This window comes from Myotis brandtii, unplaced genomic scaffold, assembly GCF_000412655.1.
Source record: "Myotis brandtii unplaced genomic scaffold, ASM41265v1 scaffold225, whole genome shotgun sequence".
Classification (NCBI taxonomy): Eukaryota; Metazoa; Chordata; class Mammalia; order Chiroptera; family Vespertilionidae; genus Myotis; species Myotis brandtii.
The window spans coordinates 2,411,548-2,427,804 of record NW_005358435.1 but is presented as its reverse complement, the minus strand read 5'-3'; the positions used below and the strand labels follow the sequence as shown (position 1 = coordinate 2,427,804).

Below are 16,257 nucleotides of genomic sequence, written 5' to 3'. Positions count from 1 at the left end.
CTGAATTAACTGATATTCCAGATGTGACATAATCAGAATGTCAAGTGGGATAATACTTCTCTAATTCTGGATATTATTTTGAAATTAATGCTCCTGAAAGGTGCATTTGTGTTAGTGGAAGGCACTTCACACATATGATTACCCAAATCATTTTTTTTTTTTTTTTTTTTGCGTATGTGCTGCCTTGTCAGCATTAGCTGGTTCAACTAGTGGAAAAAAGATATTCTATGCTGAATCCATGTCTGGTTAGAAAGGAAGTAACATCAGCTTTCTTTAAGTTATCTCCTCAATTGAAGGAGCATGAACATTCTGATTGCAAAATGAAAAAGAACCAATGTCCAGAACAAGCCTTAGGAAAGATAAGAGATTGAGATTCATAGTCCAAATCACAATATCAACTGCAATGTTATGGAAAAGCAGCGCTTTGAATCACTGAAAGAACCTATGGGATGTCTAATCTAAACTCTTCTCATTTTACATATTAGCAACTGAGGTGAAGCAACTGGTCTAAAGATGATCAGTTTGTCAGTGACAGAACCGGATCTCATACTTATATCCAGATCTAGGATGCAGCGCTCCCCCCATTACTCACACAGATGAAGCTCTGATCTCTGACATTAATTAAAAGTGAACAACAGCATGTTACATATGTATATCCAAAAAGTGCCACTTCAATCCCCAGGATGAAGTGATGTTAAAATGTTAGCCAAACTAGCTCAAGTGGTGATCCAGAGATTAAGAATGTACACTCGTCTCTGGTTAGATAGTCCAATCACTCCCAGAGAAGAACTGTAACAAGAACTCAGCTCTGAGACCATTTGCCCTAAAGTGCTCTTTACCATCACCGTGGATGCCAACATTCACTGGATAGTCACATCTGAAAGATATCTTTCTACCCAAATTGTAATGGTAGTATCATGCAAAAGGAAAGCCATAACCTTGGTATCCTTAAGTAAAACAATAGCTTTAAAAAAAACAAAGGTATGCTATGTTTCTCATTTATCATCTTCTCATTATCAATACTCAAATTGCTTGGGAAAGCAGAGGCTTTGGTGATTTTTTTTTTCTTTTCCTGGAGGGCAGGGCTAGACAGCAGGCTAGTCAGCTCGTAACTGCCTCTTTAGCAACTTTCCCCCCAAAAGTTCCTTCCATTCGTTTTTGTTAAAAAAACAATTGAGAAATGAAACATACATCCACAAAACAGTAACAACAAACTTGTACACTAACGTTATCATCAGTATTCATAATACCCAAAGAGAAACAACCCAAATCTTCAACTGACAAATGAATGAATAAAATACGGTATATCCACACAATGGAATATGATTCAACCACAAAAAGGAATGATTTACTGATACATGCTCCAACATGGATGAACCCTGAAAACATTGTTAAGTCAGTCACAAAAGTCTACTTATTGTATGATTCCATTTACATGAAATGTCTAGGAAAGGCAAATCTTCAGAGATAGAAAGGAGATTAAAGTTGCCTAGGGCTTGGGGATTTAGAAGAAAAAATAGAAGGTGACTGCTAACTGGGTACTTTGTAAGTAGTAAAAATATTCTGTAAGTGATTCTGGTGACAGTTGCACAACTCTGTGAATATACTAAAAACATTTAATTGTACACTTTTAATCAGTGAATTGTATTTCAAGGAAGCTGGTACCCACCCTCCCCCCATCAATTAGGCCTGTATATGATTACAAAATATGGATAAGGCAAAGAATAAACAAAAGAAGCTTTACACAAAGACAATAATAGTTAACACTGGGATAATATTTATCCTTCCAGATTTTTATGCACGCATACATTTGTTTTTCTTTTAAAAGAAACAATCTATTTATTTCAGTGTTTATACAGGCAGCAAGAATGTTGCTCGAAAATTTTGCAAATTTCTATTTTAAGAACTGTGTTTTCCAATAAGATAGATATTTATCATAAATAGCTATTAAGCTTAAAATGCGCTTAATCTGAACTGAGTTGATTATTTTGATTATTTATATTGTGGTAAAATGCACATAAACACCATTAAGATGGTAAATTTTATATGTGTATAGTTCAATAGTATTGAATAGTTAGAACATTGTGCTATCATCACTACCATCCATTGCTGGAACTCTTTTCATCTTGTACACTGAACTCTATACCCATTAAACAATAACTCCCCATTCCTCCCTCTCTCTGTGCATCTGCCAACTACTATTCTACTTTGTCCAATTTTGACTACTCTAAGTATTTCATATAAACAGAGTCATAAAATTATGTCTTTTTGTGACTGGCTTATTTTACTTGGCATAATGTCCCCAAGGTTTATCCATATTACAACATATGTCAGAATTTCCTTCCTTTTTAAGGCTGAATAATATTCCAGCTATGTATACACATTTTGCTTATTCATTCATCTGTTAATGGATACCTGTGTTGCTTCTACCTTTTAGCTATTGTGAATAAAACTGCTATGAACATGGCTATACAAGTATCTTTTCTAGATCTTATCATATCACATAATTCTATGCTTCCATAGCAGCTCTACCTTTACCAGTACATCCCACCAACAGTACACAATTCCAATTTTTATCCACATCCTCATCAACATGTTTGCTGTTGACCTCTTTTCACATGCTTATTGGACAGTTGTGCATATCTTCTTTGCAGAAATGTCTGTTCAAGTTTTTTGCCCATTAAAACATATTCAGGATTTCCAAGGTTTAGTATAAAATAGGCAAAGTACCTCATAAATATCTTTACAAAAATATTGATTTTAAAATGTCAATACTTTGGATATACTGAGTTAAAATATTTTAATTTCTTATTTTTTAAAATGTGGCTACTGGAAACATAGATGAACCCCAAGGACATGCTAAATGAAAGAAGCTAGTCACAAAAGGAGAAACACTGTATGATTCCACTCCTATGAGACATTAAGAGTAGTAAAATTTACAGAGACAGAAAGTAGAAGGGTAGTTGCCAAAAGCTGAGGGAGGTGTGAATGGTATTATTGTTTAATTGGTATAGTTTCAGTTTTGCAAGCAAAAAAGTTCTGGAGATTGATGATGGTTGTAGCTGCACAACAATGTGAGTGTACCTAATGTCACAGAACTGTACACTTAAAAGTGGTTAAAATATTGTTATACATATTTTATAATTAAAATTTTTGGTGCTCTCTCTAGGGAGCACATCCATATCTTCCTTCCCTCTCAGGCATGGATCTCCTAAACTCTAAGAGCACCCAAGAGATTTGCAACCAGGGGAGCAATGGGCAGGGGCAGTTTGTCCTGGGCTAACCCCCTGAACCTGTCTCCAAGGCCATCTCTGATTCTTCAGCGAGCCAACAGCAGCCTGGCCTTGGCTCACTTCTGTCACTGTGACTTATTTCTCAGTGAATCAAAACAGCCCTGCATAAGCTCATTTCTTTCCTATAACATTTCTAGAGTCAAAGCAGCCCCACCGCCTAGGCCAGTGATGGTGAACCTTTTGAGCTTGGCGTGTCAGCATTTTGAAAAACCCTAACTTAACTCTGGTGCTGTGTCACATATAGAAATTTTTTGATATTTGCAACCATAGTAAAACAAAGATTTATATTTTTGATATTTATTTTATATATTTAAATGCCATTTAACAAAGAAAAATCAACCAAAAAAATGATTTCGCGTGTCACCTCTGACATGCGTGTCATAGGTTTGCCATCACTGGCCTAGGCTATCTCCTGTTGCTTCTTCTATCCTAAGCCCATCTTTGTTTCACTGTCCCCAACTTTAATAAACATACTCTCAAAATCACCGGGACTCACCTTGTGAAATCTTTCCTGCATGAAGTCAAGAATCCACACACTACCTGTGGCCCAAGGCAGACCTGCTCCATCCTGGTTCCAGTCCAGCAACATCCCCAGTCCCTTTTCCTCCCCCGCACCCTCATCACTTTTTAATAATCCCTTGTCCCAGGATCTACTTCTGATGAATCAATCTAAGACCAAGTATAGTTCGCTACAAACCATCGCAGCTGCTTTGTACTGTGCATGTGCTATATGATCACTATTGTCAAATGCCCTACAAATTAAGCTTCACTTAATTTGCACAAAAGCCCCATCATTATTACTGGGAAGGGGACCTGGCTCTGAGCAGGTCTGCCTAGGGCCAGCTGGTAGTATGTGAGTTCTTGACTTTGTGCAGAAAAAATTTCGCAACAGGAGCCCAGGTAAATTTTAGAGGACGTTTATTAAAGCTGGGGACAGTGAAACAACAAAGGGCCTAGGACAACAGGAGAACTAGGAGGGGGAAATGAGCCCACCAAGGAGTCAGAGAAAAAGAGGCCTTGGGAACAGGTTCAGGGGTTTGCCTGGTATGAACTGCTGCTGCCCACTGCTGCCCTGGTTGCAAGCCTCATGGGGTCCCTTAGAGTTTAGGAGATGCTTACCTGTGGGGGGAAAAAGGGTAGGGGGCGCGGGCATGCTCCTGGGAGGAAGACCTTGGGTGGGCCCTTTGTTTTGAGGTGTTTTATTTATTTTTTTAAAAATATTTTTTTTATTGATTTCAGAGATCAAGGGAGAGAGACAGAAACATCAATGAGGAGAATCATTGATCGGCTGCCTTCTGCACGCCCCCTACTGGGCATGTGCCCCAGTCCAGAATTGAACCTGGGACCCTTCAGTCCGCAGGCCATTTTGAGGGGTTTAAAGGCTAAGCATTTAGGGAAGAATCAATAGAATATTTATCTGCTTTATGCTAAAGTACCAAAATGTGATTTATTCTCTTAACTTCATCTGTCCTTGGGTGTGGTTGCCAAATGGCACTACTTGGACTTTTGCTGCCTCCCTAAGTGATTTAAGCTATTTACCTTCTTTCTGGTTGGGGAGGAATGTCCTAGGTTTAGGGAAGACAGGACTTACCATATGGCTGCAAACTGCTGTTTAAGTGTCTCAGTTTCCCTATTCTTATTCTGGCTTACTACCCTGTCTCAACACCATTTTGGAGAAGAGAGAAACAAGCTACGGAGAGGTACAGGCAGGCAAGGTCATTCAGGGGATGAAGGGCAAAACTGGGGTTTGAACTCAGGTTGTCCTATGTCAATATCTCTGGCTTTAACCACTACATTTTCCCATCTCTTTATTCATCTGTGTATCCCTGACACAAAATACAGTTTCTGGGCCTTCATGTATCCTTAGTATGTTTTGTTAGTCATAGTTTTCTGAAGAAACAAACCAACAGAATATAACAATGGAGATTCATCATAGGAATTGGCTCTTGAGACTATGGAGCCACGATCTGACATCTGCAAGCTGGACACCCAAGAAAGCCAGTGTAATACAGTCTTGAGTCTGAACCAGGGGAGCAATGGTGTGGGTCCCAGTCCGAGAGGAAAGGCCAAGAGTGCCAAAGTCCAGGGGTAGGTCAAGATAGGAGAGTAAATTCCCCCTTCCTCCACCATCCTGTTCTATTCAACCCTCAAAGATTGGAAGACACCCACCCACATTGGTGAGGATGGATCTCCTTTATTCAGCTTACCAATTCAAATGCTAATCTCTTCCAGAAACACCCTCACAAACACAAGCCGAAGATACATAAATAAACGCAAATTTCCAGACCATTTTGGACAATACTGAATGAGTGACTCTATGGTCATATACTAATGTCCCCAAACTGTTAAGTACTTCAAAAAAATCTTAGTAGAGAGTTCACTTTTCTGGCAAATCTGCTCCAATCCAAGAGGCCAGGGAACAGTAGTATGTAGTAAGTCCTCACTTAAAGTCATCCTTAGTAGATTCTTGGAGCTGCAGTGACAAGATGTAAAACAGAACCAATTTGACCATAGAGCTAACTGATATAAACAGGAATTAAGTTATTCCAATAGTGACTTCTCACCTGAAACCATGTTGATTGTTGAACAAAACATTATTCGAGAACCTGCTATATCTCACTTTGTCCATATCAAAAGCTCCAATTAACTCTGCCTTAACTTAATAGATTTAATCCAGCTGGGATTACTTTAACAAGTTCAACTTTTGTTTTAGTTTTGTAAAACTGAAATGACTCTAGAGCAGCCGTGGGCAAACTACGGCCCGTGGATCCGGCCTGTTTGACATGAATCCGTGGGCAAGGATCCGGCCCTTTTGAAATGAATAAAACTAAAAAAAAAAGACCGTACCCTTTTATGTAATGGTGTTTACTTTGAATTTATATTAGTTCACACAAACACTCCATCCATGCTTTTGTTCCGGCCCTCCGGTCCAGTTTAAGAACCCATTGTGGCCCTCGAGTCAAAAAGTTTGCCCACCCCTGCTCTAGAGTATGTAGTGGTACAGAAAAAGATTACAGCCATTCCAGACCTACTCAATCTGAAAGGTCTGCAAAATCACTAGAGCCTTAGGTATAAGGTAATGATATTGAAGCATTAACAAAAGGATGAAGAAAGAAGGTTCAAGGGTAAAGCCTACAGCCTACATCAAAATTTGCTTTCATGGACAAAAATTTAGCTGAGCTATCAGCCACATGTAAAATATTTTACCTCATAACTTCAAACTTCTGTAACAAGAAGGTGACAAGCACAATAAAGCTTTCCTCTGCCAAAAAAGAAAGATGGTATGATATAGTGACTAAGAATACACCCCTAAGAGCTGGACAGATCTGTGTTTAAATACTTGCTCTGCCACTTACTATTTTTGTGACCCTAAAAATGTTCCTTAACTTCTGGAGGTCTGTTTTTTCGTTTGTTTGTTTTTGTTTTTTATGGTATAATCAAATGTCAGAGGATTAAATGAGATGATGCCAGTTAATACTTAAAAGCAGTTGTCATTATTACCTTAAACCAGATCAGATACTGGGAAAATCACTTTGAAAAGTATGAGTTCACAGCAGAGTACAATCTTTTAAAAAGCAAGAAATATTATTATTCCTGAGAATCAGATGTGTCTGTCATACATCTGTTCTTATACACATTATAATGTGCATTCAAACTTACACATATACATATAGTATTATTTTAATACATGTGTGTGAACCATTCATGTCAGAGTAAGCATATCCTTAACTTTACAGAGCTGTGGCACTTAAAATGCTTATGCAATAGAACATCTGCAAATACCCAAAATAAACCTACATGACTTACAATTACATAGAAACATAAAAGTGTGATATAGGTTTTGCATATTTATTTAAAAAATATGTGAGTCACTCCTCTTTTAAGAAGACTTTCAGACTAAGAGACTAGTGAAAATGCTATTATATTGCTGCTTATCCTGCTACCTTGAGATTTCAAACAAGAATCCTAGCTATGACCACCAGAATTTCTAGAACAGCAATGGAACCAATAGTTTTCAGGGTTACTTCTGAGATTGTGCCGAGAGACTCTAAGATATGAATTTGGGTGGAGGGGAAGATGACGCCTGAGGGACAAGATGAAAGCTGAGCAACTGCAACCAGAGGTGTGACCTCCCTCCCCTCACCCGCAACCCTTAATTTTATATACTAGAGTTCACATATAATTTATTTGAAAGGAAGAAAGATGCCTTACTGCTTAATAAGAAAAGATTGAGAATATCTCTAACATCCCAATCTAGCTTTAGGGAGCATGAGATGGAGAGCATTTCCCAATTTACTACTTTTAAAACAGGCATTCCAGCAAAGCAAGGACACATTGTGGGACATGATTCTAACACTTTGCTGTCTACATAAGAACTCCATAGAGCTGCTTGCTGTCAATACAGGTGGAAAACCTGACTTATGAGAAATGTGAAAAAAGGAAGCCAATTCACACTGGGCCTAAGAAGACATCCAGATATGTCCTCTGGAATCATTCCAGAAGCATGCGGCTGGCCTTTGCATCTAAATGGCCTAAGACAAAAGTAGCTTATTTCCAACCCCTTAAAAATTTTTCCATGCTCTATCAAAGTGGTGGAAATCACTTTCCCATAGTAATGGGGAATGTACTTTTCTTACCATTCTTGAAAAATAAAATAATACATTTAAATTATCTTATCAAGTTTTTCTTTTTTAAAAAAATATATTTTTTATTAATTTTAGAGAGGACGGGAGAAGGAGAGATAGAAACATCAATGATGAGAGAGAATCATTTATCAGCTGCCTCCTGCATGCCCCCCACTGAGAATCGAGCCTGCAACCTGGGCATGTGCCCTTGACCAGAATCGAACCCGGGACCCTCCAGTCCACAGGCCGACACTCCATGCACTAAGCCAAACCAGCTAGGGCTCTTATCAAGTTTTTCTAACTCATCTTCTAAAGTCAAGATTAACCAAAGCATTCTCTGTAGTAAAAACATTATTCTTATAGGTTTTGACATTTAATGGTCAATCCCCACATTTTCTGCAGAGTTTTGTTTTTCTTGATTTTAAGTCTAATGATCTTGAACCAGAATTCTGAGCACACCTTACATTAGGGCACTCCAAGTCTCAATTCACCTTTCACAAGAATAAGAATTGTAATTGTTGACTTAAATTGGTACTTCCAATTTAAAAGTTTAATACATTTTGCCATATTTCCACTAGACAGAAGTTTCTTCAGATACACCAGGTTTCAAAAGATGCCACTCATGCAGGTTTCTCAATTGTTGCCAGCTTTTGCCAGAAAAGGAAAGCTTTACAGATTTTCAAGGGAAGCACATGTTTCTGCGAGCTCTTCAATGCAGTATAAAGGGCTCAGAAAAAGACAGAAATGGCAGAAGGGTAAAAACCAGCAATTATCTGTCTAAGCAAAAATAACTGCTCACAGGAGAGAAGGAATAAAAGACTGCCCTAAACCAAAATATTGAGAAAAGTAACAGGACCATAACCAAACTTTCTTTTTAGATCCTCATACAGGTAAACTTCAAACCAGACATATGCTACTTCAACTACTACCATCACAATTTTCATCTACACTGTCCTGGTGGGGGTGTAACTGTGGAGCCCATTTGGGATCCTTGGGCGGTAGCTGACATACAAGCACAGAACATCACTATGAAGTTATGACGCATTCATTTGAGCCCCCATAAACCAAACAGCTCATAGGAGCACTATAAAAGCCAGTGTTCCAAGCACAGGCATGGGGACCAGCTCAGCCGTATTCTGGGGGCTCACTTCATTATTGCACCTGGTATTGCCTTAATTTCCCTACTTGTGAAATAAGGACAGTCCTGAGAGAATTGAGAATGGTTTATAAAGTCCTTGAAAAATAAAACAGACAAGCCATCAATATTATTTTACTAGTGGCCTGGTGCACAGATCCATGCACATTGAAAGGAAATTAATTAGAATATTTTAATATCTTAATAAATATTTAATAAATAAGTACTGTTCTTCAGACATTTTCTGTCGACGACGCTGGCTTCTTTCAGCTTCAGCGATACGTTGTGTCAATCGTTGTTCTTCAGACATATTCTGTCGATGACATCGCTTTCTTTCAGCATCAGAGATACGTTGTGCCAATCGTTGTTCTTCAGACATATTCTGTCGACAACGCCTGCTTCTTTCGGCTTCAGAGGTACGTTGTGGCAATAGTTGGTCTTCAGACATATTCTGTTAACGATGCTGCTTTCTTTGGGCTTCAGAATGTCAACGAAAACAACCAAATTTACAATCGACACTGACAGACCGAAACACACGTGTGCTATTGGCGCCAGCAAGAGCTTTATATGTATCGTGCATGCGTGAGTCAACTTAGCCTTTTATATATATATAAACTTGCTTAATTAGACCTGCTTTCTGATTAGCTAAACTTTTTCCAGCCCAGTGAAGCACCCCAACTTCTCTTTCAGTTAATTGCAGCAACACAGCAGTAAATATCAGCATGAAACAGGTTATTATTGTAGATCACGCAGGGAAAACAAAGGGTAAAATATTTAACTGTAGCAGTGTTTGACTGTATTCTGCGCAGAGAAAACCTGAAGTCATTTTCAAGTTCCGTTATTTCTTACTTCTTTTCAGTCGGGTCCAGTTTCTAAACTTTCTAAATCCCCATTTTCCGGCTAATGAAAAGAAAACAGATTCTACTGAGTCTCCTATCTACCTACTCCAGGACTTCTGTGAGGATCAAGTGAGATGAGGCATGAGAAAACGCTTCACAAACATTTGGTTAAACTGTAAAATGTTTGCACCTGGCTATAAAGCAAGTCGGTTCCTGGGCTGAAGAAACTCCAAGGAGGCTAGTCGCTAGGGAGACAAGCCAGGCATTGCTATATGACGTCATTACTCGGTGCCCACAGCAACGGTTTCTGGGTTGGGCTGTAGGCCACATTTTGCGCCATGGGGTCTTGACAGTGTTGCCTGCGATTTGGTGGGGTGTCACTCTGGGGTGGTGGCGGGGCCACTTGGGGGAAGCCAAGTGTTGGTTTGTCGGCTTCTGATCCATGGTGCTGTTTATTTTTAAATGGCCAGTGCGCGTCCTGATAGCTCCTGCATTGAGCATCTGCCCCCTGGTGGTTAGTGTGCATCATAGCTACCGGTTGGAGGGAAGGATGGACACTTAGCCTTTATACATATAGATAATACCACAAAGGCCAGCAAGGGAGCCTTTACACTCATCCTTATTAAAAAAATCAACTAAGTCATATGAGAAATGTCACATAAACACAACCCAAAGTTGAACAACTCAATTCAGATACACCTATCCCTACTGAAGAGGGAATTAGGATGTGAAGAAATTTATTTTCAATTCTAAGGGCTAATCAAACAGTGATGAGCCTTTTATAGATGATGTGCAAGTTTTTGAGTTAAACCTTAAATTGTAGTATATGTTCAGGGAAGTCTTCCCTCAGAAAAGTCTTCACAAAAATCTTTTATGCTCTCCTTTATTTCTGAAACACTGATGAAATTCTTAAGATTTTAGAATTCTTTAGCTGCTCTCTTGGAACTATGCTAGGGATCAATAAAAACAAGGAAGCTTGTGAGTGCATCTTAAAGAACTCCTAAAGGTTGAGGAGAGTGAATACATAAATGGAGATGAGGGAACCCAGAACAGAAATAGTGCTAAGAATTTTGCATTTTACACTGATCAGAAAAAAAATGTACTCTCAGTCAAAACTGGCACTTTAAACAGTTTGCTCACATTTTATCTGTAACTTTACACACACACAGACCCACATAACCAGGTTCACATATATTATCCTGTCCTATATAATATAAGGCTAATATGTAAATCGACTGGACAGCAGAATGACCAGTCGCTATGATGCACACTGACCACCAGGGGGCAGACACTCAACGCAGGAGTTACCCCCCTGGTGGTCAGTGCACTCCAACAGGGTGAGTGCCGCTCAGCCCAAAGCCAGGCTCACATCTGGCGAGCGCAGTGGTGGTGGCAGGAGCCTCTCCCGCCTCCACAGCAGTCGGACACTCGCCAACGGCTCTCAGACTGAGAGGGCCACATGCTGGGCTGAGGGACACCCCCCACGTGCATGAATTTCGTGCACCGGACCTCTAGAGTGTGTGTGTGAGTGTGTGTGTGTGTGTGTGTAATATATATCCCAATTTGAGAAGCCTAATAACATATGAAGGGAGTCTTCTCCTCCCAATGAAGCAGAACATGGATTCTCATTTAAGCTGATCCCTAACCTGATAGAAATCAAAGGTAGGTCATGACCAAAACACATGTATAAGAAGCACTAAGAGAGTGAAGGAACATAATCATATCCTTCCTACCACTTTCTAACTAACAAGGTAAAAAACATTAAAAAATAATAAAAAACCATGAAGTCATGATGGAACTATGGCCATTAAAGTGGGCAAAACATAGATGGCTTCTCTTATAAAGTGTCTCAAAAATCAAGGTGGTTTAAGTGCCAATGTATAAACAAGAAACAGCCTTTACACTCAAAATATTAATTCAGTTAATGTGGAACTTTGGTTCATGACAGTTTCAAATGCCAAGTTTCCAAACTAACAATATAATATGTATAACTGACAGTGGTGCACATCAGTAAAATATGGCATTTGCTCCAGATTTAATACCACAATCTCTTACAAAATGAAAGAAGGGAAACTGTGAAAGTTTATGCAATGTTAATAACACATCAAACTGTTAATCAAACTATAATTAAATTATTTATAAAGAGGAACGATATTTTTCTTAATTTTCATGCCATTTTAGACAAGTTAATGAAAGTTAAACTTTCATGGAAAGTATTTTACCTTCTGGAAGACATAACAGGGTTATGACATTCATTTAAGGTGAAACTCCTTTGGAAGTCGAGGCTGAAGAAGTAGCTTATTACGCAACAGTATTGGGCAACTTGATGTAAATATAAAATTAATTTCTAATCTTATAAAATAAAAATTTTTGTACTTTCACATCATTTTAAAAAAGTTTATTTCACTAAGATTTAAACAGGTTATTTAAAAAACTCTAGTGTTTAATTCTGGTATCTTTCTCTCTACTTAATTTCCAAGTCTAAAACAGTAGACTGTATTTTGTGTGTGTACACACACACACATATTAATGGAATTAATCTGCCAAGGTCTATTACAACTTATACAATTCTGGCATTTATATATTTCTCAAAAGAAAAAATACACTTAAATTCTGAAGATTTTCTTTTCTCTTTTCTCTATTAGTGCCCACTAAATGGGTAGTCAGAATGTGTACATCTTAAATATATCAACCAACAGATTGTTGAATATTTAAAATTTCAAAATATAAGATTTTTAATAGATATTCTTCAAAATTTTTAAGTAGTTACAAGGAAAGCAAAACCATAGCATACCTTACACAATCATGCTTTTAGTAATCAAATAGAAACAATAAATGTATTTATGTTATAATGAAAATCAAAAGCCATTTTATTTGATAAAACCCTATTTATTATTGGTTGTTGACTTGGGAGCAAGCAAGTACAGATTCATGGAAAGGCTTATTCTAATGAGAGAATCTTTAAAATTTTTAGAAGCTTAGCAACTCTTGAGATTGGGTCATCAAAATAAGAGTAACTGAGAATTTACTTGACAATCTCTTAAATATGGTGATGTTTTATTTTAATATAAATAGTTCTGGAACTTCTGCACTTTGGCTTAAGGGGGAAAAGGGAAATTTAAGCGAAACAAATGAACAGTGTTATGTTTAAAACCAATGACTTCCAGATAGGTTGGGTGAGGAGGGAGGGGTCTTTAGATTCATAGCCCAATCACTTATATTTTCTATAGAGACTGTAAGAACCCAAATAAAAAATTTAGTTTGTATAATGTACAGCAACCTCTGGTAAGGTAGTCTTAGAAAATTTTCAACAAGGGCCAAGATAAAGAAGGAATTTCTACTTAATGTTCAATTAAATAGGATAGGATACCCATACCCACCCTCTAGTTAATTGAGGCTTTTTTACTATACTTTAATGAACCCTCACAATTTACCTAAATTCTAGCCTCAAGCCCAATTGCTTGACCTTTTTTTTGAGTGTCAAACCAGGGAAACCTTTGAAACCACAGAATGCTTTTCTAAGAGCTCACAGCAACTGTAGAGGGAAAACGGCTATTACCAATAATGTCATCAGTTAACACTATCTTAAATATAGAATCTTTAAAAACTTCATCTCAAACATATCCTCAAATAAGAAATTGTCTTCAAATTACTCATTTAAAACTATGTGTAGCCCTAACCGGTTTGGCTCAGTGGATAGAGCGTCGGCCTGCGGACTGAAGGGTCCCAGGTTCGATTCCTGTCAAGGGCATGTACCTTGGTTGCGGGCACATCCCCAGTGGGAGGTGTGCAGGAGGCAGCTGATCGATGTTTCTCTCTCATCGATGTTTCTAACTCTCTATTCCTCTCCCTCTGTAAAAAAATCAATAAAATATATTAAAAAACAAAACAAAAAAACCCTATGTGTAATATATCAAAAACCAAATATAGATCAAAGTATTTGTTTAACAAATACTAAACAATATTTAAAACTTACAAACAATACCCATTTAGTTTAAATATCTGATTCTTGTAATTACTAAATAATTTAAAAGATAGTTAAGTTTCTAATGGAATACCTGAACGAAACTGCCTCCTTTTTCACTCACCAAAATGTTACTTGGTAGCAAATGTCCAGTGAAGTCTCCCTTAAGCACCAAAGTGGTCAACTATGTATCAAATAATACACCCATTTCCCCATAAATTTATTTTGGTGTATCTATATAAAATACTTGAAGTACCCGTGAGTATCAACAACCAGTCAATCTTTGGTAGCAAGTACATGTTCATGGAAAAGCCTGTTCTGATCAAAGAATCTTTAAGGTTTTTAGAAGCTTAACAACTTGAGATTGGATCACCAAAAGAGCATAACTGAGAACTTAACATACTTTATGTTAAGAGTGCAGACTACAAAATATTAAAAATTTTCTCTTAAACAAGTCATAAGTCATTTGTTCAGAACCCGCAAATGCAACCATCTCTATACGGTTCCTTGAGGAATGTGGGTAGGCTAAAATTTTGGAAGTGTTGGCTTTGGTGGTGACCAAGGGGGAAGAAGTCTCTGGCTTCCCTGTTGCTGCAGTTCCCACCCTCCAAAATGAATATACCCACCGGTGTGAATTGACAATGTGGTCCAAAGAGCAAAGCAGGAACGCAGTCCAGATCCTCAAAACAGTAGTACGGGGCATAACCACTAGGCTACATATCTAGTTCAGTACAAAAAGTACAACCCTGTGCATCATGGTGCAACAGCTGGGGCCTAGGTTTCGCATTGTGCATCTCACACCTATGGAAATAACAAGAGTAAAATCTATAGAAATCAACACAGCCTAAGAAGGTGAGTGTTCACCAAAGACCAGTGTCAACACTTTTGCAAAGGTGGTTGGCTACTAAGATAGAGTGGCAATTACAATCCCAAAGTTGAAAGAAAACAAAATTTTACAATCAACTGTTGAGTTTGATAATGGAGAACTCAATGTGGGCTAGATGTTTACCAACAAGGCTTTACAAATCATGACACCCATCTACGTGCTTATGAAAATTACTACCCCCACTAACATCTACCATACCTAAAGAATGATGAACTCTCAAAGAGTTGGAAAGATTTGGGCCATTAAGAAGGGAGATATCAGCAATACCCCAAACCAGTTACTCTTAGGTTTTAAGCTTTTCCCTTTACCATCTGACCTTGGAAAGATATGGTGACACAAAGTTTAAGGTGGAAGAATTCCAGACAAGGGGAAATCTGGGTACCAAGGATGTGCCAAGGTGATTCATCAAGAACTAAAGTAGACTGTTTGAGGGTCAACAGTTTTGAAAAGTAAAAAGACAGAACTTCTAAAATGCAGGGTGGATTTTTTAAGATATAAAAAATCACTGCTCTTGACTCAATCCTTCGCCATGTTGCTGTCAGCTCACCAACTAAGAGTGCAGTGTATCTTGCTAGGCCCATTTTCCCATGGTCTGTAGAAGGCGCTGTGAAGCACATCCTGTTCTAGCTCTGGGGCCCTTCCCCCCTCTGCAGCCTTACCCAGTGCAGAGAATGCGCCCCCTACTGACTCCAACACTCATAGCCTTTAGCCGACTTGGCTGCGGTGCATTTTGGGTGGGGGCGGGTATTTTCTTCATGGCCATAAACCAGAAGCAACAATGCAGATTTCTAAAGAAACTGTATCAAGCTCCCCAGGAGTTGTTTTTTTCTTTTTCATTTCGAAGGTTCAAGGCACTGGCACGAGAAGCATCAGGAATAGGAACTGGGTGTGTGGGGATGGACAGCATTAAAATGGCAAACACTGGAAACAGTTTGGTTCTTTTTCCCTCCTAAGCCTTTGTCTGAGAAATGGGGTTATGGCAAGAACTGTCCAGAGGAATTGGTGAATGCAGAACATCAAGAAGACTTAGAGTGGGTGTGTGTGGCTAAAAAGGATGTTAGATCTTAGTGCCTGATCTTGGGCAGAAGAGGAAGAGAAGCAATCGCGCCTTTTCCAGCAGACAGGCATCCAGGTCGGGGGGAGGGGAAGTCAGTCAGGCAGCCCAGAGGGAAGAGGTGAATAAAAAGGTGCTCAAAGAACTATTCCCCATTCATTGCATTAAAAAAAAAATCTTTCGCGGCTTCCTGGATTTCCATTTTCTACCCTCGCATAACTTGGGGCTCAGAATGCTCCTGAGGGGTCGTGCTGACCAGGCGCTGCGATGGAGCGAAGAGGTGGTGGACTCCGTGGTCAGGAGAGCAGGGAGCTGGCACATCGGGGAGGAAGGATCGCACAGCAGACAGACTTTCACTCGTGCGGTGCACGCTTCCCGCCCCCCAGACTGCCCCCCGCCCCTAGCTATGGGTGGGTAGACCTGGCAGACGGCTAGTCCCAGGCTTTGGGGGTGTGCGTGGG

The 16,257-nt window shown here is 39.0% G+C and overlaps 1 protein-coding gene across 2 annotated transcripts in view; it reads right to left on the bottom strand.

Annotated features, from left to right (window-relative positions):
• The window catches only part of ADNP (activity-dependent neuroprotector homeobox), a 45,445-nt gene that overhangs the window by 23,085 nt on the left and 6,103 nt on the right, over positions 1 to 16,257 (bottom strand). The window contains exon 1 of one of the 2 annotated variants that reach the window (XM_014539675.1): positions 14,483 to 15,401. The exons of the other annotated variant lie outside the window; for it this stretch is intronic. The gene's annotated coding sequence lies outside the window, so the exon portion shown is untranslated. Of the gene's footprint in view, positions 1 to 14,482; positions 15,402 to 16,257 lie in introns of those variants that run through there. 2 annotated transcript variants of the gene reach the window in all.